The sequence below is a fragment of the Larus michahellis genome, chromosome 3, assembly GCF_964199755.1.
Source record: "Larus michahellis chromosome 3, bLarMic1.1, whole genome shotgun sequence".
NCBI lineage: Eukaryota > Metazoa > Chordata > Aves > Charadriiformes > Laridae > Larus > Larus michahellis.
This window is the reverse complement of record NC_133898.1, coordinates 66,755,495-66,783,045: the sequence shown is the minus strand read 5'-3', so window position 1 is coordinate 66,783,045 and position 27,551 is coordinate 66,755,495.

The following is a 27,551-nucleotide window of genomic DNA, read 5'->3' as shown; positions in this document are numbered from 1 at the left end:
TGGCTGCAGACACTAAAGATGAACAATCCCATACATCCTGCTGGTGAAATTTCCCCAGCTGAGACTTGCATAAGGAATCTAAATCTGTAAATATTGGTGTGGAAAAATGGGATGCTATAACTTGGAACAAACTAAATAATTGCATTGGAAGATTCCCATGCAAGTTATTGAACATGCCATTGGAGCTCAATAAACAACAAATGGCCAGATGTGTGCAGGTTTTAGTGCATTTTGTGAGATGTCTGTGTCTTCCTGTGTGTCCAAATACCACGTTCCCCCTAGAAGGGAAGGCAGGATTGGCTGAATAATTTTTTGAATGATTCCTTGTTTTTCATCCATGCTTCAATGAGCTGCTATTGAGACCTGTCACATCATTGTATGCAGAACACCAATGCCTTCTGTCACAGTTAGAGTGCCATTAATGCAGGTTTGGTACTGGAATGAGTAAGGTAATATGGTTTTGGAAGTGGATGCTGATGACTAGTGGTCAGAGGAGGACATGAGTGTGATTGTAAGCTCTCCTCCTACCAGCGTCTTTATGTTTGGTATCCCCACTTTCCATCTTAAAGGGCACTGAGGTTGTAACAAATAGTAACAAACAGTAGTAAAAATTCTTCCCAGTCACACTTTTTCAAATAAGAGGCCTGAGAAGTGATAATATAGAATATCCACCTCTCACTTTCCCATTTGAGCACTGTTCATGTTGTTTTATATTTAATTTTATTTGACACTAAAGTGTCTGTTTGCCCACTGTGTTGCCTGCAAAGGAATGCATTTCTGAGGTTTACTCCCAAGAGGAGTAAGATTTGCTCAGCAGCACAAATCTGTTTGCAGTGCATAAATATTATTCCACTTTAGCAGCTCTTTCGCAATGATACTTGTGACTTTGACTGTCACCTGCCCATATTTGAGTAATTTCTCCTTACAGTATCTATATTCATTTTTTGCAGCTGAAGTAATTTGTTCTTCTTTACCCCCAAAACACTGAAGTTACTCATCAGCAAAACTTAGGCTGCCCTGCCCCATTTAAGCTCACAGCAGAGCAATATTGATTTCATAACAAACAGGAAAAGAAGTTTGAAAGCAGCAAAACTAAACTGAAGCTCAGTAACTGTGACTCAGCAGCACTAAATTCTAGTGCAAGTTTAAACCCCATCTTTTTGGTTGTGGCACAGATAAATGAAGTGAATGAATTAGTGTCAGCTTGAAACTTTTAAGTTAATAAAATAAAGACAGTGTGATTAGAAAACCTTCGCTACATAGGTAGCAATTTCTCCACTAGATTTGAGGTGATCCAGTTCTAGGTTTCTGTTTGGATTTGGTAAGCAATGTGACAGTCAAGGATGTCACTTTATTGGCATGCTGCTGCCCTGAGACACAGACATGGTGATAGAGACATTTGGGGATGCCTCCAGCAGCTGAATTACTTCAGCAGCACAAGTCCTCGGCGATACTTGAAATGGAGAAATTTTCAAGAGTACAATGCCAGACAAGGAGATTTAACATCCAGCCATACCCTCAAATCAAAGGACTTAACTATGTGGACCATTCTGAAAGTGAGGAGAAAAGACCACATTTCTTCAGCCTTCTGCTCACTGAATGCTGAAAGATGAACCTCGCAGAGTTTATCTTGCTTTATTTTAAAAGAAGAGTTTCACCAGTTTTGATCTGCGGACTCTTTGCCAAACCAAGAGCATTCATAGAATCACAGAATCATTTTGGTTGGAAAAGGCAGTTTAAGATCATCAAGTCCAACCGTTAACCCAGCACTGCCAAGTTACTACAAAACCATGTCCCTCAGCACCACATCTACATGTCTTTTGAATATGTCCAGGGATTGTAACTCAGTCACTTCCCTGGACAGCCTGTTCCAATGCTTGACAATCCTTAAGAGTGAACAATTATTTCCTAATATGCAATCTAAACCTCCCCTGGCACAACTTGAGGCCATTTCCTCTTGTCTTGTTCTTTATTACTTGGGAAAGAGACCGACATTCCACAACCAGCTTGTTCTTCATAGATTCTCTTTGTAGGCCATTTAGCCTGCGGGTTTGTGGTGATCACAGGTTGGAAGCTACTGTTTTGGAAAATGTGTAGCTGGTTCCTTCCCCTAGCTTCCTACCTTCTCAGGAGTCTGAAAAGCATGAAGGACCTTGTAAGAACATTTGAGGATGCTGAGAGGACCCGTACTGCGAAAACTGTCACTATTCTTCATATTTTGGGGTGATTTTTGTTGTTAATAGAAATTCTGACCATTTGAAAACTGATATAGAAGAGTCAGAAATCCAGATCAGTAGAGGTCTCTTCTTTCCAATATTGATTTACTCTCAGAGGGTCATTCCAGAATACATTAATTACAGACACAATCCACAAATTCACAATAACACATCAGCCACTGGGCTGGTTATATTGGGGGACACAATTGAAACCAAACAATATAATTCGATAAAATTACTAGTCATTTTATTTATTCATTTAAGCTATAGTCTGCTCTGATTCTGCAAGTAGAACTGCTGAAAGCTGCTCTTATTTTTCTGCTGTTTCATGCTTGATCTATTTGAAGTTTTGAGTGTTTTCACATAAGATTATTTTATTACTATTATGCCCTCCCAAAAAACCAGAAAATGATTGTGGTGAAGTAGGAATAAAATGCAATCTTGGATCAAAATGGATACCAGGGAGATTGACAGTGCTGTTATTTTTTAAAAATTGAAAGCGTGTGTGTTTAACCACACATGTATCCTTCCACCATGGACCAGCAGTTATGTCCCCTCCTCTTTTGGGTGTTGGTGTAAAAATAGTTAGAAAGAAAAGGCCCAAGAAGATAACCTCATTATATTGGATCTGGTAAGTCCTAGGGAAAGCCTAACTGTTTCTTGGCTGTCCAGGGATGGTGTACATCTTGCCACAGATGGGAAGGAGACTGGCAGAGGGACCTGCTGTGGCTCTGCAGCTCCGTGTAGCTCACCTGCAGCTGCTCTGTCCCCACGCTAGTCCTGTGCTGTGGGACCTGCAGTGCCAGCCTGGGGGCCATGGCATAATGAAAGTCCCCAGAAGACAAAGGGGCAACCCAGTCTGGCCTGTGGAGACAGGCATTGGGGTTGCACTGGGTACACACTGCAGAGCTACTTCAAGGATGCTTTTGGTAGGCAAAATTGAGTTATGTGACCCAGGGTGATGTGCAGGGGCATGCCACACCATGTCCCCTCTGCTATGGGAGGAGTAAGGATACAGCCAGGGGACAAGGGGTGGCAGGGAAAGCTTTAGAAAGTCAAGCGTCATGGGGAAATGGGAAAGGAAGGAGCAGCAGTGCTGCTTCTGAGGCATGCTGCCACTTCCTCCTGCTCCCCACTTCTTCCTTTAGCAGCAGCAGTAGCAGCCAGACTATTTTTGTGGAAAAAAAAAAATAGACGGTGGTGTCCTGGTCTTTGTGTCTCCAACTGCAGCTGCCTCTTTTGTGTGTGGTTATAGCTGCATACACACACACACAAGCACAAGCACACACGCACACAGAGCTATGTATACAGCTATGTGTTGCCGGCAGAGTGCTGTGCAACCCACCTCCCAACAGACAGGATCAAGGGATGGATGTTTTAATCCCATGTTAGCTGCTCCTTGGTTTCCTCTGTTCTTACCTTCTGAAGGTGGATGTAGCTTGTGCTCTGGATTATACAGGGAATTTGCATGAGCTGTACATGTGCAAATAATTTGGGCATCCCACTCCAAGCTCAGTTCTCGTTGCTACACGTACTCATGCAGACCTGTTTCACCCATTCTGGGGATATTTGAGCAAGGAAGCAGAACTGTATTCCCAGAGGGAAATGATACAGCTGCTCTCTACTAAGGCTGGAACTTAAAGGAACAGTGTTATCTACTGTTAATTCTCTCCATTTCCAGATATTTTCTCCTTTTCTAGTGTGAAAAGAATAATAGTTAAAATGTGATCCTGCTATAAAATAACTATGGACACTATATATGGATATTTTGTCTAAGTGTTGGGGTTTTTTTTAAGCAAACTATAAAATGAGATTAAAAAAAAAGTTTCATTTTGCTGGGAATAGTTTTCCACTGTGCAGAATAATGAATTATGAGTTCCAAAATGAAATGGAGCCCTGGAGCTGCTTCATCTTTGTCCTTGAAACTTCCGAAAAGCTTGAATCAAGGACTACAGGAAACTTTTTTCCCCTTTCCTTGCAGCTGAGCTTCTTAGAATCGCATACACACTTTTCTATTTTTACTTTCTGACCCGGGCCCATTTCCAAATGTGAAGCTGAGGAATTCCTGCACTCCTACATGTGTGAGACCCAGACTGAACTCAAAGGGCTGGACAGTTTCCCCCCCTTTTCCTCCCAGACAGCCCACTTTCATCACAGTGCACAACTGAAATTGGAGACCACTTGGGTTTCCTTACTTTGAAAAAGCTCAGAAGGAACCTTTACCACTCCTAATGAAAGGTTGCAGAGAGGAGCTGAAATTAAGTCAGCAGAGTTCATGATTTGTCTTGGACCAGAGCCTAATTCAGTTTATAATGCACAGTCTATGCTGGAGTCCCAGCATCAGGTGGGTTTGGGCTGTCCTCCCTGTGCTCTCTTAGAGCTGTTGAGTGTTTTCGTGTATTTTCACCGCTCTCTAAAATTTCAGTGTGTTTGTAAGCTCCCTTCTTTCTCCATTATTTGAGGAAGAAAGATGTTGTCAATGCCTTTTGCCTTGAAAAGGATGAGGAGCTTGATCTACAAGCTGGGCTGGCGTGGGGGAGGAAGGAGAGCAGAGCTCCCTTCCCCCAGCTGCTGTTTGTCTGACGCAGAGCTTGTACTTCAGTTGTTATCAGCTGCCTTGGTAAGATCACAATGTGCTGGGCTTACTCAGAAGGTTAAAATATGTTGACTGAATTTTCTTCAGCTACCAACGCAAAAGGCTAGCTAATAGCATCACTGGCTGTCAAAAGCAGCCAGCCCCTGCATTTCTCATGGTAATGAAACACACTGGAGTTTTTCATGGCTTATATACATCATGATACCTGTGCTGTGTATGTCGTGTCAAGGGTAGGAACAATAGGCATGCCAGCCAATAGATCCATCAGGGCTTGCAAACAAACACACAAAATTGCCTCTTTCTGTGAATTACTTGGTTTGTATTGATTTGTGATGATGTATAGAGGGAGATGGGGGCTTTTAATTTTGGACCTTTTTCTCCTAGTCTTTCTCCCGTGAATCTCAGCTTCTGTAACAGATACCCCGCTATTTGCTTCAATGACCTCCTGACTGTCTTCAAATCCCATTTCAAGAGCGATCTTTTCTCTCCGGCCTCTGACTCCTATAAGTCTGTCTAATAAAACAATCAAATATTACTCCCTAATCCTGCTAGTTTCCCATGCTAAGTTCTTCTCTCTAAACCCCTCTGTTCTTGTGTCTCAGCATCCGGTATCTGTGGATGCAAGCTATCTAAAAATAGACCTTACACAGACATCAACCCCTCTCCCTGAAAAGTTCAGCTCTGGGGCATTCATACACGGTGTAGGAGACCCCAGTTGAGATCCTTTTGCCAAAGGTGATTTGAAATGATATTTCATCTGCCAGGAAAGTGCCTTGACATCCTTGCTAGTCTGTGATGTGTTTTCTTACATAGTCCTGTTTACACCATTGTACAATTTTTGTGAGACATTTATTGAGCTGGACTACATCCAGAAATACCAGCATTTAGGTAAGAAAGCTCTTAGATAGAATTTAAAGGACCAAGTACTTAAGTCAGCTTAATTCGTATTTAAAGCCGCTCCTATAAATCCATATTCCTATTCATATTCAAGGCAAATATAGCCTGAAGGAATGTCCTGTCTTTCTTACATCTCCTCTACTCCAGGATACCTTACAAAACAGTCAAGGGGTAAGACGTTTCCTTAGGAGACGAAACACATGCCTTCAAATCCTCTTGTGCAGAGGAGGTATTTTAACCTGAGTTTTGTTCAGCCTCCATAAAATCCCTAGTAGTGAGTCTACTGTGAAAAAGAAAGGTCATTTCTGCCGCTTCTTTCAGTACCAGTGTGGATTTAGCTCTTTATTTCCTTTGTGTTTATTGCATGTGCCTGTAAATGAAGTGCTTCAGAAATGTCAGAACAGTTCACTTAGACTTTCTATTTTCTTTTTCTTTGGTTGAAAGTATTGGGCAAAATATAACCTTTGCTATCAAGTCATTTTGGCTTTCCTGGAACAACTTATTAAGAATATGTGCCCAGTTTTACCAAGAAACTGTAGTCACAAACTCAGAAAAAAAGCAGAACAACATCTACAACAGCAAAATCCTGCCAGCGACCTATGATGAAATTTAACCTCATCTCAGCAGAACGATCTTGTTACTCTGAGGAAGGCTACCCCAGCTTTACCACAGAAAGGCTCTCAATAAATTACTTAGAAATACTGGTTCAAATCCTGATGGTGCTGGGCTCTGCCCTCATTTGTCTAAGGTAAATTCATTGGCTTTTGGCCTTTTTTTACTTTGAAAGTTCTTGTATGGAGAAAAAATCTTCAGTGGTCCTTATTGTGATCAGCCCCCTCCCCTTCAGATGGAGAGTTTCCGTGGGGCTACAAATGGACTTACCCCTTTTCACTGGTGCTGTATGCATATATCACAACATTAAACTGCTTTGGGCCAAAATCTTTCAATGTAAATATGAAGTATTATTATTTTTGTATTTAAGCTGCCTAGGTGTTGGGTAATATGTACTTTCATAAGGCACCATATAGCTCTATGAGATGACTCTGGAGTTAATACAAAGCTGCAGAGGTTTTGCTGGGTGTTCAAAGCCTGGGCAAACAGGAGAACAAGTGCTGTCTGCAGTACTCTGGGGCAGCATCGTTTAAAGTTCATAGACATTCACAGTGAGGCAGAACCGAATCATGAACTTGTGTCAGATTCCAAGGGAGGAAAGAGGAATCGTTATCTGCTGTTTTTTAGAGATTCAATTAGATACCCTTTTTGGGAGAGTAAGATTTCCAGGCCTCTTATAAATAGAAGGCCGCATCTCAGCTTGATTACTTCAAAACAGCTTCCTGCAACCTCCCACTAGGAAGATGAGCAATTAGTATAATCACAGCAATAAGTCAAAGATACTTAATGCTGAAACTTGCGTAACAACTTTCTTTTCCTGGTTCTCTGCTGGGCTATGGGCAAAGAGCAGTTTAATGCATGTTCCGATAGCTCAAAACACACCGTCCAACAGGTCTTCTTTCCTCGCTGCAGTTAATTTGGCGCTATGAAATGGTCCAACAAAGTTGCAAGGTACTGTGGCTATGTGGAGGCCTTTTAATATGAAGCACAGTCATGCAGGTGGAAGTGTTGCGAACAAAATGGAAAGCAAAGATCCTCACTGTGAGTCAATCTGCTAGTCATAAAGGTGCCGCTGGAGAAGATTCCACCTCATTTTCCATCAGGAATATTCCAATAACCCAAGGTCAGGAAATAGAAACGTGTTTTTGAAAAACTTGAAAAAAGGAATGAACTAGCCCCCTCTTTTGGTTAATTGGGAAACAGTAGTAGGAATTGGTATTGGCTAATTCGGAGGTCCTGAAACTACTCCTCCTCCTCTCACCTGTGAGTCCATTATGCTGTCAGATACCATTTATGCATGTAGCCGCTGGCTCTCCGTTGTCAGTAGGAGCTATTTCTAAACTTAAATCTCCCAGTTAAATCAAGATTTTGGGTCTTAGGCTCTAGGCTACATGTCCATGAACACTCTCTGCACCTACTAATTCTCTGGTTCTGCAGCTGATACCATTTGCTAGCGCTGGAACCTCAGAATTGTGTGCAAGATCCTCTCAGCACAGAATTTACAGGGGCAAATTAACTGTGGGAAGAATCTCCTAGAGACTGTTATGGGTCTGGAAGCCACTGCATGGGAAGGCACAACTTTGTAAAACATCTTTTTAAGGGGTTTGAGGAGAAATATCTGTTCTTGAAAACCAGAGAACTTTTAACATTGAGCTCACCATTTCCTGCTTCTGCAAAACAGCATGGATTGGTGACAAAATTTGGCCATGACAGAAGCTATTAATGCTTCCCTGTGATTTCTAGAAGTACCGCAATTTTTTATAAGTAATATGAGTAGGATAGGGCTAGTATTCTGCATCTCTAGTGGAACTGGTTTGAAAATCCAGTTGCAGAAAATTTTGGGGAAAAATGGTCTTCTGATTTAATCCTTCAGAATTTTTTTAAAAAGAATATCCTGAAATAAAAGTGATTAAAAATTTTTCTCTTCAGAAAGAGAAAAGAACCCTCGTATTAATCAGAACATTCAATTACCCTTAAATGTATGCGTGTGCATGTATGTAATGTGAAAATCCCAAAAGCCAGATGCTGTAAAATGTTAATAGAAACTGAACTGAATAATTGAGATATATAGAAAACATAGACATATATAATAATGTTTTTGCTTTCAATTTCTCATAATATTGTAATTCAAAAAGCCATTTCTACAAATATGCATAGATCTATGTACACTTAGCTACTGTTTAAGCACTTAGATAAAGTAGATATTTCCAGGAAAGGGGAAAATTTTTGCTTATTTGAATTTTGGATTTTGCCACTGAAGCTATCAGTGATATTTTCATGGCCCACATCCTCATCTCATCTAGTTGTATTGGGTCAAGAAGTTATCACCTTCAGCCGTTTCTTCTCCCAAAAGAAACTACCCATTTATCAGCCAGCTGAATTCACCTGCCTCAGTCAAAAGGAGTAAGGTTACTGAAGAACCAGTATTTGTACTATCTAAAGTAACATGTTTAATTTTGCCTGAAGCAGAAAAAAGTGTGAGCTTAAGTAGCAGACTAGAGGTGGTTAACTTGGGATGTGGGGTGCTGCGAGTAGGGCTGTTAACCTAACTCAGCCTTTCTGACTTCGGCCCTACAGCTGTAAGTCAACTGGAATTGGATCTGGGTGAGAGCTTAAACTACTGACTCTAGATTTATTTAAGTAAGCAAGTAGAGCCAGACAAATGAGGTGACAAGGTAGAAAACTTGGTGAAGGGAAGAAAAATAGGGGTAAAAAAGAAAGTCAAATCGTAGAAGATCATAGAATCATAGAATTGCTGAGGTTGGAAGGGACCTTTAAGACCATCAAGTCCAACCATTAACCTACCCTGACAAAAGCCACTTCTAAACCATGTCCCTAAGTGCCCCATCTACCCTTTTTTTAAACACCTCCAGGGATGGTGAATCCACCACCTCCCTGGGCAGCCTATTCCAATGTTTAATAACGCTTTCAGTGAAAAAATGTTTCCTAATATCCAATGTAAACCTCCCCTGACGTAACTTGAACCCGTTTCCTCTTGTCCTATCACTTGTCACGGGGGAGAAGAGGTCAGCCCGCGTCTCTCTACAATCTCCTTTCAGGTAGTTATAGAGGGTGATAAGATCTCCCCTCAGCCTCCTCTTCTCCAGGCTAAACAACCCCAGCTCCCTCAGTCGTTCCTCATAAGGTTTGTCCTCCAGACCCCTCACCAGCTTTGTAGCCCTTCTCTGGACAGATGCCAGCATGGGCTTTCTTTTGAAGAGTTCAAGTACTGAAATTGAAAAGTAAAAGCACTTATCCAAAGTTTAAATGATCACATGATTGAGAGGCTTTTTTTGGTGGTATTTTTCTATGTCACAGTATGCATATTTACATACCCTGAGCTACCTGAGATATGTAAGGGTCTGTTTAATGATAGCAAGCAATCAGGGCCCTAAGTTTGAATATGTCTTTCTTTTTGTGGGATATGCAGAACTCTTGTTATCATCTGACGGGTTTTCTTGGTTCTTGTTGTTTCTGCCATTTCACAGCTCAGCTTTCCCAGCTGTACTTTGCAGGGAGAAGGTTAACACCCAAAGAAACCCTAACCATGTGGTTTTGGAAAAGCAGAGATTCTTCAAGGCTTTGTTCCTAGGCAGGTGACACAGCTTGCAGTAGTCACCGTGGGAATTGTGACCACACGGATTCACTAGGGAGCCCAGAGAACACTGAACCAACTCACCTGCTGCGGGGTTACAACACCAGCTATGGTGCCTACCACCAGCTGATACCCAGCTATCGTCACGCCAACAGCTGAGGATAGGTGATCTGAGAAAAGCCAAAGGTGTGTACTTAGTCTTGCACTAGCTGCTCTGCATGTCAGGGATTAAGAATGCTTTTGCAGATCTGTCTAATCCATACTTCTCCATAATACCACCTTGTGCTCTGTGTGTAGGTTTGACAGTTGACCTGGTTTGAGGCAAAACTGTAGTTAATTTCAGTGATCAGTCCAGCCCAAACCATGACAATAGTGAAGAGGACCTTCACTGGAGAGGGGGAGGACTCTAATGGGAGTGTTGCCAGGGTTTTGAACCAGCAGACATCATTATTCTGGTAACTGCAAACTCCCTCACTTACTACTCCCAGCACATGTGACTGTGTGCTATAAGGTCTAAGACATTTTTAATCATAACAAGATCCTTTCATATTTTATATCAGCCCTTGCAAACATTTAGGTGAAGAGTCCGCAGGACTTTTGAAACTTGACAGCTCTGTGTTGGATTACCAGCCCCCCCGCACCTTGGAGGACACTCCCTGCTTGGCTCCTTTGCTGGCACTGGCCTAGCAGGCAAGATCAGCAGCATCTTGCTAGAGGTGAAAGAATTTTTGAGGTGCCGGGAGGAAATACTGAGCTATAAGAGCAATAATGGGTTTCCTTGGCACTCTGTTCCATGTTTAGACCAACCAGATTCAGAAGCATCATCCTGCATCACTTTCCAGGGGAAGATTCATCTATTTGATGAAGGTAATTAAATGCCCAACACATTTCTGAGTTAGACAGATGTTCCTTTTTAATTTACAAAAACATTAATACAGTGATAGTGAGTGCAGTTCAAATACTTGTGGTTTTTTGGGTTTTTTCTGCTACTTGACAACTTGGTAGTGTTATTTAAGACACATTCCTACCTTGCAGACAAGCAGAATAACCTGTAAGTGTCTAGGTGCTGGGTGTTGCTGGGAACTTTTTCATTCAAAACATGTGAAATGAGTCAGTTAAATAATGATCTAGGTTCCTGATACCTTCCAAGTCAGTGAGGTCCTTAAAGAAATTCTCTTGAGCTTTATTTTGGCCATAAGGGTGCCAGTTCATGCAAGCCCAGACATAGTTCATGGCACAGTAGATGAAGCTTAATATCTGCTTAAAAATGTGGCTTTGATAAGGGATAAATAAATTTCCTGCTTGAAGAGGAGGGAGGGACAAGGAGGAGGCAGAATGATGCTTTCAGTACTGCTAAGGAGGTCCAGTTCTCTCTACCAGAAATGTGTAGGATGTGCAGTTTGCTTGTTTACCTGCAGTAAAATGGTTATTGACCATATGAGTTGGGAGAATCCTGTCAATGGCCTCCTTACTACAGAAGGATTCCTTCTAGAAGTCGGTTCAGAAGCACAATAGCAATGTGGCTCTAACATCTTGATGTATTTACCAGCTCCTGAGACTAAGGCTCAAAATAAGAGAGTGGAGTTCATCAGTTTTTCTCCCTCAGTAAATTGCAATTTCTCTAATATATTTGTCTCCATTCTGCACATGCTGGGCACAGCGCAGCTTGCTGCTTTAGCTGCTGACACTGATCCAGCATGAGCTGAAGGGCGTATAATCAGAGGTTTTTCTTCAGGTCTGCAGTTAGGTGGCCCCTTGTAGATGTCAAGGACATTTGTTCCTCCTGCCTTCATGGCTAGACAAAAAGAATCTCAGAATAGCAATTCTTCCAAAGAAAAAGCCCAGCATCTTCTGCTGTGCAGCAGTGTTACTTGTAGATTATATGCTGAAGAGAGAGCATAGGACACCTGCCATCAATTTTGCACATTCAGTGTTCAATAGGGAGAGGCACCCTGCATGGTGCTTGGAAGGTCTTTTGAAAAGGAGCGAAGGAATTACAGAGGCCATCAACCTTCTTGGGACATTTTCATTTAAACTACTGCTGGTGGGGATGTAGAAGGGCAGTGTTCTTTTTCCACAGTCCCATAATTTCTCCAATTTGTTAAAAGGTGCTATGAAGAGCCTTGCAAATCCCTGAGTTAGTTTATGTTAGACAAATATCTTTATTCCAGGCTGTATAATCAGTGTGTTGAATTTAGTGCAAACAGCCAGGGGAGTAAAGTACTCCTGTACTTGCACTTTTAAATGGATGCATCATAATTTAGTTGTACATTAATTTACCTGTGAAAGGAAGTAATTTTATCCATGTTATCCTACTCTTTCTTGGATTTACCTCCTGTTGCAGTCTCAGGGCATGTTCCAAAAGAACCAGAAACAGGCCCAGTGGGTGCCAGCCGCTCACAAGGACACAGCTACTGCCTCTGCCCAGAAAAATACATACTCCCATGTGAATAGGAGTGGGTGGGAAGGGCTAGGGGAGACATCCTTCCCCCCCAAGTTAAATTTTCCTTCTGTTCATTTGCCTCTTGCTCCTATATGCTAAGCAGGAGTGAAGGCTGTGCCTATGTGCCATATCCCACTCCATTGCCTGCCTCGCAGTCTTCACAGAATCAGAGAATCACAGAATGGTAGGAGTTGGAAGGGACCTCTGGAGATCATCTAGTCCAACCCCCCTGCCAGAGCAGGGTCCCCTAGATCAGGTTGCACAGGAACACGTCCAGGTGGGTTTTGAATGTCTCCAGAGTTGGAGACTCCACCACCTCTCTGGGCAGCCTGTTCCAGTGCTCTGCCACCCTCAAAGAAAAGAAGTTCCTCCTCATGTTTAGGTGGAATTTCCTGTTTTCTAGGTTGTGCCCATGGCCCCTTGTCCTGTTGCTGGGCACCACTGAAAAGAGTCTGACCCCATCCTCTTGACAGCCGACCTTTAGATATTTATAAGCATTAATGATTCTTGCACAAGAAGGCTACCCCTGCCACATATCCCAGCCTTGCTGTCATCCAGCGCCTGAACTAGCACCGAGCACTGTGCAGTATGAAGCAAGGGAAGGACTCAGATGAATCCACAACTGTATAATATAAATACTTGGCTTTGCCAGCTCTTATTCAGGTGGGAATTTTTGTTTACATGAGCAATCTCACTAAGGTTAGTAAACCAGAATAATAGAAAGAGGGGATGGAGAAAAAGATGTGCACGGTAACAAAGGAGAAATGTTTGTTATTACATAAGAATGACTTGAGGTCTTAAGTTTTCAAAAGCTTGAGTGCTGCATTCCTGTAAAATGCACAGCCCTTGAGTGGAGGGGAGGGTTTCTGAGCTAGAGACAGTACGTGGCTGTGATGCCCACAGGTCAGCGTCAAATGGCAAGTGACAGACAAAAGGCACCTGCACTCCGCTTTTTATACAGTGAAGAGGAATGCACTTCTGGAGCACAGGTGCTTGCTCGAATTTATTATCACAAGAAGCTCCACAGTAAGGCAGGATGTAAATTTGATGCTGTAAGCCAGGCCACAAAAAGACATGACTGATAAAGGACAGATTATTTTCGCATTCAAGGTCAAGTGGCATTTAAAGAGGCATTTTGCAGACGCAGTGGAAAATTACAGAAGCAGAATTTTTGCTGGCCACTTCATTGTTTTCAGCTCTACAGCAAAACTGGAAAGAGGTGAAAAAATCAGTCCCTGCTTGTGACTGTTCTCTTATCCTGTCAGCATTTTGGTCTCGTATTACAGGTCTGCCATTTTCTCTGTAATTATTTTAAGGCCTGAGTTTTGTGGGATGTGGAACATGGAGGTTTGTCCACTCTGAAATTTCAAACTTTGTTCTTTCATGATGCATGAGGGGTGATGGCAAACTTAACTCTCAGCTCCTTCCCTGGACACTGAAGTACTTCTCAACACTGACCTGAGAGACTCTCTCACAGAAAGCTATGTTCAGGCTCCCTGCTCTCACAGTCCTTGGCCTTTCAGCTGAGACTGCCAACAAATGATTGCTGAACCCTTGCCAGACAGCAGTAACTTTCAGTCCCCAGTTTATAATAATGCAAAATCGGTATTCTGCTGTCAACTCTTGGTTTATAATAATGCAAAATCAGTGTTCTGTTGCTGGGAATGTCTTATTCATTATGGGCCACGTCCAAATCACTTGAATGTGGAGCTGTGGTGATGCACATCAGCTAATCTGCCAGAAATTGCCTCATAAAGGTGCAATTTGCCATACCAGCAACATGTAATTTATGAAGTCTCCTTTTCAGACCAAAATGCGGGTTGGCTTATTCTAAGGAGGCTAAGAAAGATAAACTCCCTACCAGCAATAAAATTCAAAGGGAAATAGACACCTAACTCTATACGGCAACCCTGGAAAATCCCATCTGTTAATACTTATGACAATATATCTTCATAAACATAGAAAGGATTCAAACAGCTAGTTCTCTCTCTCTCTCTCTCTGTCATATTTTTCTTTTTCCCTCTCATAGTCCATTTTCTTACTTTCTGGAAAGATACGGCGTTGATATCCAGGGTCAGGAATGGCCTTATCCACCCATGCAGTAGAGATTCTGTTCCCACTCCCACCAGAGTCCTTTTAGCATACATTCAATTAACCTCGGTTAAATATTGGGTATGCAAAAGCGTGTAGGCAGCAGAAGACTTCCTCTAGTTGTTTAACACTCGAGCATCAGATGAGGATAAATACAGGGCATGACCTGACCCTCCAGGGCACTGGCCTAAATCTAGTAACATACAGTTTTTCTGCATTTGTAGCTGACATTGATTTGATGAGGAAACTGACTGAATGCTTAACAAAATAGTTCAAGCACTGATAGGATTTTCCCAACATTATTTCACATGGATGTGTGGTTATGCACATGCACACATTCACATACACACTGTATTATATTTTTTTGAAGCTTGTAAAGGTTTTTGTGGAAAAAAGCAATATTGAACTTTGATATAAAAATTTATAACATGAAAACATGCAGTGGGCTGGATTACGTTTATCGCTGTAGTAAATCAATTGACTTCGATGACCCTCTGGAAAGGAAAGTTTAGCCACTTAATGAATTGTAGATATACCTGTTACTTTATATCTACTCATAAATATTTGCTTAAAACGATTTAACATATGATTTTGCTTTGTAATTTGTAGAAATGGTTTCATACAGAAGTTTCTGGTTATGAAAGGTATCCAAACGCAGTAATGTTTTTATGCCTATAGTTTTCCCAGGCATGTGTAATAATATGATTGCTTCCCTGTAAGTTGCACTCTTACTATATAATGGGAAAATAGTTTTGGTGTTCCCTCATAACCATATGGGGAACATTTTACAATATGTAATACACAGGGCACATCTCTCTGTGGAAACAGAACCACATACTTCAGTTCATGACCCAGTATACAGCCAATGGGTCCAATACTGCATGAAATGCTATACACGCAGGGCTGTATCCTTCCTGCTTTGGAAAAAAAAAAAAAAAACCCCACTGGCTTGAGTGCAAATATGATTTGAATACCCTAGCAAAAAAGTGGATTAAACAGCACGTTCCAAGATCCTTTGTCTTCTCTGGTCCTTTGCTAGCTCTGTCTTAATGTCGTTAAACTAGTTTAAGTAGGAGGGAAGAATCAGGCTTATTGTAGTCCCTTAAAACAGAACAAGAAGTGTATTGGGCAAAACCAGGAAAATACACATAATAATATCAACAACAAAAGTGTTTGTACAGTGCTAAGCTTTATGTCAGGCTGTATTGGTTTTCAAACGTTAGCACTTCCATCAGGCTAGATTGCCTGCTGATTGTAGTGTAATGAAGTTTACATAAAGCAGGAAGTTAAATTTATTTCCATACCAAAAGACAGTGGGTTGAGAAAAATGTAAAGTCACTAAAATAATAATGAAACAGAATGGGTGGAAGAACAGCCCCCTGCAGCAGGCCATGTTAATTACCCTTGCAGCTGGGAGATCAATTTGCATATATATTCTTTGAAGCCTGTCAGGTATGAATTGAACCACTGAACTGTTACATTTGATAATCTAGCTCTCCAAAGCATTTTTGCTAAAGATGTTATGTTTCATAGGACTAGTTATTTTTCTATCTCAAAGTGAAGAGCTGTACTTAATTTGTTCCTGTATAAACAATTTTATGTTTGTGACTTCCTGGAGCACCAGGTTAGCAACATAATCTCATCAAAAGCGTTGGTACCGCTGATTAAACACAAAAGAGATATAGTCAAATAGCCTTGACAACCAGTGAAAGCAAGGAAATTAAAACTTAAAGCTAGTGGTGACAGGCATGACTCAGGGGATAGTTAATGAGATATGGAGCTTTTCAGCTCCAGGACACATATTCCATTATGTTCTGTACTAGTGGTGACAAAATTGTTGCCATCTGATGGCTGCTTCATGGACTGAATGAACCTAGTGTGTGGTCCCAGGAACTTCGCAAGTCCATTTGTTTTGCACCATCCGTTACTGTAGCATCTTGATGCCCATGCTGCAAAATTGTTTGCAGTGAATGGTTGCAGTTTACCACCTGTTGGCAGCAGTTTCAAGGGAGCGTCTGAGATTTATAGAGCTGTTGGAAAACCTGTTTCTTGGTCTGGGTAATCCAGGGTTGCTCAACTGAAACCAGTAGAGCCCAGGCCTTCCATGGAACAAAACTGATGCAAAGGGAGAAACCGTGCATGAAAATTAATTTTACACAGGAACGTGATATAAACTAAAACTTGCTTGTTCTCGTTTAACAAAACTGTGAGGAGAATTGTGTACAACAGATACAACTCACATGATTTCACTTTTTCTGGTCTTTAAAAATCCCCACAAAACCAGCAGTACCTTATCTGAACTTCAGAAAAGCATATGGCCCTTAACGCATTCTTTTGAACGCAGATGAACCCTGGCTTTTCAGATATTTCCCAGCATTGGACCTAGGGTAATACTTTTTCAATAATAATTGTAGATAATACTGATGTAGGACAAATGATCTACTAATAGTGATCAAGAGCCTTAGGAACACCTGAAAAGATTAAAAAAAACAACAGAACATACCAGTGTGTTGCCAGATCTGGTGTGAGGGACTTGGACTGATGCTTTCCATGCTTTCACTGTGGTGCTGTTAACAATGCTACTTTATTTTCTGAGGTTGCTTCTTGGTGTGTCTGCCTTAGTTTCTTTCTATTTTGGGGGAAAAGTTTTATACAGAAGCCCCTCCCTGCCTGTCTTCACTGACATAACAGATCATCCCAGGCGATCATAGCTTTCCCATTTCTGAGTGGGAAGAGTTAGACTGGTCAAGGATGGGCAGGGCAGGGCATGGTGTAGGGTAAATGGGGAGTACGGTTAATTAGTGTGTCCAGTTTGCTTTGAATTTATAGTCCCAAACCTCCATCACCCATTTAACACACTTTTCTGTAAGATTTCTTCTGAGGGTCCAAGAGAAATACTTTGCATTTTTGCAAAATTTAAGCAGTGTTGGACCCAAGGCAAACTCTTACAGTCCTTAGTGAACCATAGATTTGTTGGCTAACAAATCGGGTTCATGCATCTGGTTGTTACTAGTAGTTAGAGAAGCTCAGTTACATTTCTTCCCTTCATTAACAATGTGAGCATCACTGGAAAAATTGGACATTTGGGGGCTTCCTGATTTATCTAGGGTAGAAAAGAGGTTGATACTCAGGTCTCATGGAAAACTAGATGGAGTTGCATACCCATGCTAGAAACTTAAAAAGTCTTACCAAAAGTCAGCTATGAGTAGGAATAATTTTATCTGTCTGGAAGGACTGGCAGGATAGCAAATAAAATAATGGAGTTTTTCTTTGGAGAGAGAGTGAGAAGCTTTTCTTCTTATTTATACCTTTCTACATCAGTATCACTGTATTTCCTCACTTGTATGCAGCCTTTCAAAATAAAAGAGCTGTCTGATATAATTTTAATACTCTTTAATATAACAAATCTCTTGCATGAAAGATGTTTATTTAATGATCATGTATTAAAGATAAGTGTATTCCTTTCTTTTCCTGGCAAATAAAACTCTCCAGGTCTAAAATGAACTGCAGGTAGTTATAATGCAAACCATGCCTAGAAAAATAAACTCCTTCTGTATTATCTTAAGCTCTTTAAGATTTAATAAAGTCTTACACTCGTTGATCAAATGTGCAAAGGATGTAGTGCAAGCAAAGCATTCAATTCATAACAGGGAGAAAGTTTTGAATAGCAGAAATCTCACCTTACAATGGAAATGTAAGTAATTATAGCATGAACTTATTTTAAATCTTTTTGAAGAATGTCCAGTGAATGCAATAGTCCATAGAGAACGTGTAAGATATAGAACTCTTCCTTTGCCTCCATTTTCCTTTATTTTAGCAAGAAGAGCGATATGAAAGCAGGATGAACACAGAAGAAGCAGGACATACATCTCAAAAATATTTTTTGGTGTTGTATTAAACAGGTTTTTGAAATTTCCATTGTTTATTGCTATTTTTAGAGATATTCGGTTGCTTTCTTGTGCTGATTCCACTTGGAGATTTCTATCCAGGAACACCCCATGCTTTTTCCCATGTTCTACTAGGGGTAGTCTTGACCATGTCTACCCAGCAGGGGCTGTCACTTCATCATATGTGTCTTTCAGGTTTAATGAACGGTTTACTTCTTTGTTGTATGCCATTTATACCATGTTTTACAGCAACATTGCTCATATTTTTATGGCTGAACTTCACCTATTACCGAATATTTGTAAGCAGACTGATTTTTTGTAGAGAAACATCGGGTAGGACACTGTGTAGAGCATGCTAAATTAGTGATCAGACCAATAGTGTAATGAATATCATAACTGGAATGAGCTACAGAAAAGAAACCTTAATGTGTATAAACTAAGAAAGGTAGGAACCATAAAGTTTTGTCTTCAGAAAGGTTTCTTAGCTGAAAAGGCTTCTTCCATTTAGCTATCTTGTATGCTGAAGATTAACTAGAGGACATGAATCCCAAAGGGATATATGAAATACAGCACATGTCAGATTCTGAGGTGAAGAGTTCAAGTAGAGTGTCAAGTTTTTTGTGATATCATCATGAAATCTGGAAAAAGATGAAATAAAACAATCAGCTTGAAGGTTTATATATTTGTTTCATGTTACCATGACAAGGCTCAGAGAGAATGTTAAGAAGCTGCGTTTACTAAACATTTGCAAATAACCTTTACCAAGGGGAATTCAGAAAAAGGGAGGTCATCTGAAAACAAGACAACCTTGATAGCAAATCATGAGGCTTTGTTTGTTGAGTTTCTTCTTTCCCCGATGGTGACTACTTGTACTGTTGTTTATCCTTCAGGCCACAGCTGCTTTATCAAGGACACTTTCAGACTGAATTATGGGTGGGATGGTATAGTAATAATAACAATGATGATGATAATGGTGAATATCATCTCTCCATTCTCTGCCTGCTCTATTTATTCTGAGCAAATACCATTATCTTTCAGGCCCAGATAATTTCTTCCTACCTTTTAACTTTAAAAATGTATTAATTTATAAATTAATTTCACACTGTCACTGAAAATGGTGAAGATGATCACCTGACACTCCTTTCTGTATTACTATTTGTTGACCTCTAACTGGTAGTTGTAGTGGTGAGAAGTGCTGCCCACTTTCTAGGTTGCCTTTTTGTCAGCTGGTGCTGTAAACATAGTAGAACTTAGGTTTATAGCCACATTGTTAGACCTGTACAGGACATATGCTACTTATGCCACATTGGAGTCCAAATCTGACATTGTTCTTTTCCCATTTGTAAAAGAAATAGTAATGTTGTACAAACATTTCAGTTCTGTGGTTAACTTGTGCAATTTCTATAACAGCATTCTATTTTTTAAGGTTGGTGAAAAAAGCAGAGTAGAAGAGACACAGATTTTAAGGTTTCTAAGCTTCTGCATGTCCGTCTCTTCCAATTTAAGAAAAAAAGTCAATAAAATGAAGCTGGTAGGGGACAGGATCACAACAAGCAAAAGCAAACAGCACTATGGAATTCCTTTCCAAAAGGTGTTGGGGATACAGAAATTTTACACTGGACAAGTAATTGAAAGAGTAATGCATCGAGTGTCATTAAATAGACAAATCACATCAAAATCATGAAATGTCCTAACCTGAAAATAACTGGGAAAGTATAATTCATCATGTTGTTGTGCTTCCCTTTGCATCTGTCTATGGTCACGGTTGGTGACATGTTTCTGGGGTGGATGGGTGTTTTGTTTGCACCAAAATAGCGACTGTATGTTACAGGATCTTCCCCGTCCCTCTAGTTTCTCCTCTGAACCACAGATACTGTCTTTGTACCCTGTGAAATCAGTTTCTTTTTTTCCTCATTATTCTCAGGCAGAAAACGAATTCAGTTTCTTTCTGTTCTGTTCTGCGCTGTTCTATCTTTGTTTTTATATGAATTCCGCTTAAATTGTTCTAAACCCTGGATTAACTAATTTTATTTTACTTTCTCTAATTCCCATTCTCCTTCTCATTCACAAAGACAAGTTAAACAAAGCTGATTTCACCTTGGTAGCATCAGCACATTGTTCCAGAGTCCTCCCATTCAAGTGGGATTAATCTTTGTTTAACATACTTCCACCATTTGTGGTTTGCGTGATGCATGGTATAATTCAGTCCATGTACAAACACATTTTTCATTGTTGCTACTCATGTGCAATATATTGACAAACTACTTAGATTATAGTTCTCATAATCTGAGAAATCGAATAGTAAGTGTTCAAGTTGGGACTAGTTCAAATGCTGGCGTTGAGGTCAAGGATGTCTGAAAGACATGAGCAAGAGATGTGTCCCATCTAGTAATGAGTTCTTCCACACTCATTCCTCAGCTTTGTGTGTTATTTCAACTTCGTTTGTCAGGGAAACTTTTCTCAGTACTTGTTATGGACTCAACTGGCAGGTCAGGGGGGAACTTCCGCTACTTCCAGAGGTTAAAGAGCTTAATAGACCTACTAATTAACTTCAAGTTGTCATTTTTGTCTCAGATATGGAGAGTAGGAAGACTGAGAAGTCACTGAAGTAAGATTTTATCTAGTCTTTTTTTAAAATTATTTATTTAAATAGGCTAGTGGAAAATATAACATGCAGAATGATAGTCTTAGAGAATTCCAGGGATACCTATTTTATATGCTGAAACCGTCTCTATTGCTTTGGATAAAGGCAATGGTATTCATATCTGGCAAAAAGTCCTGTCTATACTCTACTGGGATGGGACCTGTGTATTCAAAGACTGTTAGGGGCAAAGATCTCAAGTTTGTCTTGTTTGCAGAGTTCGTATCTAACACTTCAGAAAGCACTGATGCTGCAGTTTTCTCAAATCCTTAAAGAGTCTAGGTGTACTACAAAGAACGTGAAATTGTCTTTGAGTAGAATTCAAAGGCAAATGTATTGATAAGTTTGCTAAAGACTAAATGTGAAAGTGTTATGTAAAATCCTTACATGGACACATACGTATAACAATGTGAAAACTGCGGAGGAACTAGCAGTATATTTAATATTTCATATCTCTGTCACAGCTTTCTGTCAATATTCCTTTAGAATGCTTTATGACTTTTTCAGTATAGAAATTGCACTTTGGTGTGTGAAATGTAGTTAATACCTAATTTCAGGGTTTAAGTTGCTGCACAAAACTTAATTATGTTTAATGTCTCAGAATAGTCAAGAGTGCTCTCTGCTCCAGCAAAGAGTTAACACCGCTTTGAGAAGGGAGTTTAACAGAGCTATACAAAATATTACCTCAGTATTCCATCCCAGCCAGTTATTTGTGCAGATGTGAATTAATGGACTGTTATAAAGGTAGTGTGATTTCTGTCTTTTCGGTTAAGCAGTGATGATGGCCAAGGTTTCTTTTAGTTTGCTACCACTAATACCAGTGTACTAATAAAATATTTCTGCATATCTTTTAAGAACAAACTTCTTAAGAAATATTATGAAGGGTGGAACTTTATGCCCTTTGAGAAGCAGAGCTGCCCTTGGTCTTCCTCAGACACCATCTGAATCTGCTGAACTGCTTATATCAGAAAGACCAATGGCTGGAAATGTTGAGCCAACTAGAAGTGATACCATACATCAAGTCAGAAAAACCTAATTTTTTTTATAAGCATTTTTCTAGTGCATACTGCTCTCCTTGAAATTATATTCAAGTATTTTGCAGAAAGAAAGATTTCTGACTGCCACTATTCATCTGTTTTCTTTCTATGATGTCATTCTGAGAGTTGATCTCACTCTTACTGGGTGCCATGAGGCCACGGATGTTTCTTCCTGGATATATGTCCCAAGTTTGAACAGTTAACTGGCAATTCTGTTTTAAAAATTAGCTGGGCTAACGTTTCATAGGACTGATGTACCTTCCTAATAAATAAGTCAGTAATAACTTCTTTTTGGTATACAAAAACTTGGTCATTCTCAGAGAAAAATCTTTGCTTCCCTGGACAAAATAACTCAGACCTGCAGAGTTTTGACCCAAACTTATAAAAGGTTGTTATGATCAGAGCACAGCTGTGGGAGTTAGGACTCACAAATTCTAATTCAAACACCCTTTGAGGTAAAGAATTTCTGACTCTCTCCCCACTCCCAAAACACTGTTATGTCTCTGAAATATAGTCTGAAGTAGAGAATAAGAGGCATATAAACCTTATACTATTCCCTGTACAGGGTTAGATATCATTCAGAGTTATTATAGCTTTGTGTTTGTAAGTGTTTTAAAACTGAAAAGCATTGTGTAAGACCTAAATCTTCTTTTTATAGCTTAAGTAGTTCTAGTACAATAACATAGATTTTCTCTTATCACTTTAATTACCAAAGGAAATTGATAATCTCTCTCTCCTTTCGGTAGTGAGTGCTTTTGATTTACACTTCTGTATATCTCATTGTTTTCCTAAAAGTTAGCCTGCTTAAAGTATAGAAACTGAAAAATCTTTGCTTCATAAGAACAGCACACACGTAGTAGCAGACAAACTATGTTGTTATGGTGACTGTTGATCTTTTTGGAAAGCTTATTTTCCAAAAGTAAGGACTTAATTTTTCCAAAGCCCTCAAGAAGGGGATGAAGCTTCTGTAGTCTTGGTTGAAGTGGTATGGCATTATTCTATTACACCTTTGTCCTTTGATTGTCTTGCATGAACCTTTCATGTAAGTGAATGTTGCACGTTTTGCAGTGTGTGAACTCATCCTGTGCCTCATGCTTTTCTTTCTTTAAATGCTTGCGTGTTATGCAGATTGTGAAAATAGTACCTACAAACAAGCTATGGACATACCCCAGAACATTATACTTGCGTTTATGACTGAGATTGCATCATGCTTATGTATTAGGGGTATGTTCACAATATCTAAAACTTACTCTGTTCATTTAACATTATGGACAAAAAATTTTCATACCTGGACTTGAAAAAGATGGGTAATTCAAGAAGTGAGGATTGTCAATGACTTTAGCTTTACTGCTTCATGGCAAGGATGTAGAAGGGACATGCAGAGTTGATGAAGACACAGCAGAGAAACTCAGTGAAATCTTTGCATTGATGTTTAGTGCTGTGACTCCCACACCTGATGCATTTCTGTATCAGATTGTCTAGACAATATAGATCAAGTTGAAATGAATACACAGGAAGCATTAGACCAGCCAAACAGGTTAGGAAGGTCATCAGGACCAGATGGCATAAAGCTGAGAGTTCTGAATTTGAATTTTCCAAACTTCTGACTAAGGGATATAAAATGTCATTACAAATGGACACTGAGCTAGAGGACTAGGACAGCTGTTGTGTCTGCCACCTGTCAGACGGGCTTTAGAGATGATCTTGGGGATGACAAACTAGTGAGCCTGATTTCCATTTCTGTTATGACGGTGTATATGTGTACGACTAAACACAACCTGTTTAGAAGAAGTCACATGGCTTTTGGAGTTCAGTGATGTTTTCAGTAATAATATAGATAAATGTGATCAAATGGACATAATAAACTTTGTTTTTTAAAATGTCTTTGATCAGGTTCCACACCAAAGGCTTATTAAAGAAATTGTGTTGCCATGGGATTGGAGTAAAGCTTTTTAAAGGAGAGGAATCAATGGATAGGCCTTAATAATGGCAATCTTTCAGAACGGAGATTGTTACTGGGACCAGTTTTACTCAGCATCTTCATCTGTGGTCTGGAGAGGGCAATAAAGAGTGAAATCTGCAAGTCTGTTGGATAATAATAAATCTCTGTTCACGATCAATGCCATTTGCCTTCAATGCCAATGCCTTCAATGGCAAGGATCTCCAAAAGTACATCTAAAGCTGAGCAGACCAAAAGTCAGCAGGTGAAGTTCAGTGTGAAATAATGCGTCTAGGAAAAAAGAATATAAACCATGCCAACATGATGCTGAACTCAGAACTGGCCCTTAAAACTCAGAAAGGGACCTCTGACATTTCTCTGAAGTCAATGGCTCAGCGTTGAGTGGCGGACAAAAAGCCACCAAAATGTTTGGCATGTTTAGAAAAATTAGTGAGATTATCCTTAGGAATAGAGAGCACCTGAGATGAGACAACAACAGGGCATCACTCTAGAAATTGGTGCACCCACATGCCGAGCATCATGTGCACTTTGGTCTCCACATCTCAGGAAGGGTGCAGCAGAATCAGAAGTATGGAGAAAAACAAGTAAAATGTTCAAGATGATGGAGCAGCTGCCTTGTGCAGAGAGACTAAAAGGCTGGGACACTTCGGTTTGGCACAGAGAAGGTCAAGGGAGGATATGGCTGGGGTTCATGAAATCATTTAGGCAATAGATAAACTGAATACACAACATTTGCTCACAAACCCCCACAAAATTAGATCTATGGGAACTTGAAAGCATTAGGGTTTTTTTTTTAAAGCTGTTGACTGTACTTAACATAGTGAACTTCTGGAACCGAGGGTCACCAGAGAGGGTGGAGGAAGCCACTAGTGGAGGTTTGGAAAAGGTTTAAACAAAGTTACCGATAATACTTTCACAAAGGTGCCCTATAGTCCTTTTAACACCGGCCACGTACCCACTGACAATATTAGTAAAACCATTCTGGACACTGAGGACATGTATGAGGGGAATGGACTGCAGAAAATATCCAAGCTTACGTGCTCTCCTTGTGCCTCTGTTACTGGAGGCAGCATACTGGGCTGGATGAGCACTGGTTGACCTGCTGCTGAAGGGCATTTCTTACTTATCCTTGCTTTTATTTGAACAAAGAGGGGTTTTTGTTGTTTCTTTCAGTGAATGCCCAATCTATTCTTTAAACAAGACTGACTTTTTTATGGCTTCACAGATGAAGATTGCATACACCTCTGCAGCACTCACATTGTCTCAGCCACTGTGGAAGGATTACTGTTAGATAATGATTTCTATGAAGAGATCAAAATAGTGTATAGGTTCTGCTTAATCTGGTAAATCAACAAGTAAATGATAAGTCCAGAAAAGGTTAAGCAATACTAAGAATTCAGTGCACACAAATGGCAAAACCAGTGATCTCTTGACTGAAAGGAGAAAGAAACTTCTTAAGCCATTTTGTTTCCCCAGCCAGTGAAATAAGCAACCAATATGGACTAATGTCACAGTCATGTATTGCAAAGTCTTGCAAATTAAGGAGAAAGTAACAAGCTAATAGATTTTGAGTGTACAAGAAAAAATATCATAGGCAAATGGAAGTGGAATAAATGGAGTTCAATGTCACATTTCATGTCATTTACCTAACTGGCAAGTTATGTTGCCACAGGCCTCTGCAAGGAACATCCACCTGATTATGTGCCGTGGCACTGGGTCACATATTTCAAAACATGTTAGTGCTTCATTCCAGGGTAAGGAACACATATATAATTGAGTTAGAGAACTAATACCAGGGTGCACAAAACTTTAAACTCCTTAATTCAAAGGGATTATGTAGAAAAATAACAAACTGGTGTCAAATCGAAGCATTATGTTTGAAATTCTTCTACCTGCTAGGTATAGTAATCTCTCCTTCATTTTTGACAGTTTCAAAGGATCAAGCACCATGTGAGGTTTTTAGATATCCAGGCACCGGAAGCCTGTGCTGTACAGGGGAAAGATTTAAATCTTTAAGGTGGATACTGCTGTGAGTGGACAACACAAATCTTATCAACTAAACATTGCAACAAATGATAAAGTGAGACTCTATTGATTTTGAGCCATTCAAGAATTACATAGCAGTAGTGGTTTCCAATAGGTCTTGGTTGGAGAAATCCAAGTAAAGGTTTTCTATTCAGGAATGGTCTTGCAGGTAATTTGGGTTATTTGGGTGTGGATATGTGATCAGTTTTTTTAATTAGACTGTTGCATTATTCCAATAATACCTTTAATAAATACCTTTGATAATGATAACTAACTTTAAATTATTCAGTGGCTATGGTCACACTCATCTGGGTAACCTGCAAAAGGAATTCTACATGACGATTTAAAAATAGCCAAATATTCTGTTTTACAGTGCAATTACGTGGAAAAATGACTAAATAGAATCTTCTCTTCCCTGAGAAAATATTTTTGTTTAGGACACTTACATAATTCAATTAAATCAATGAATCTTACATATGTTCTTAAAGACAAGCATGTGCATCTGTGCTGTTTGGAATAGAAATAAAATTAGGAACAAGTTAAAGTGCTGTCCTACATTCTCCTAAGGGAACACTGGAAAACATTTCTAGAAATAAATTAACAGCTTTATGTAACCTATTCTGTATTTATGTATATTTGATAGAAATTAATGCTCACATAAACCACATAGCAATAATTAGGCTTATAGAGACAAAGCACTCACTGTATTAATAGTAATATGCAGGTAAATTTACTTTGTTACCTCACACTCTTGAATAATCAGTAAGTAGTAATATTATACTTCAGTATGACTGAATGGATTGCTAAATTTAAATCAGGTACCTGATTTTTCAATTGACATTCACTGAAGCACAGATCTCTCTCTCTCTCTCTCTCTGTGTAATCAATATGGTTTGAATACTTACACAGCAAATCTCAGAAGTAATTTCAGACCCAGCATTGTGTGTAGAAAACATTTCGTAAATCATTTTGAATACTAAACAAATTAGAGAAAAATTTCCTTTGGATTAGAGAAGAAATTTGTTGAATAAATTATATTTTCTGAATTATTTCCTCTTCTTAATAAGCAGACTAGATTAAATTGAGAACCCAGTATAAAGCAGCCACTGGGATATCTATTATCTCTTCATCCTTTTATCCTCTTGCAATTCTCTTGGGGAAGTGTACATGTATATGCTGCATGAAATGTTATTAACTGACATTAAGTCTCTCATCCCCTTAGGCCGTAGCTTTTTTCCTACTACTGTACTGACCATTAAGCAGCTCTTGTGGATGTGATCTGGAAATTGTTGTATTTATACCTTCTATAGCACATGTATTAAACTGCTCATTAGGTTTTCCTATTACATGACTTTGTAAGCTTCATATAAGTTACAGTATAAATTATGTTTTAGTATAATGACATGAAAATGACAGGCTATTGGTTCTTTGCTCTAAATGAGTGCCGATGTCTTTTAAAATATTATCAGTCATCTCTCGGGTATCTGTCTTTCACTCTTCTTCCTGTCATAACTAGGTATGATTAAGGACAAAATAAGACTGCCTACCTGG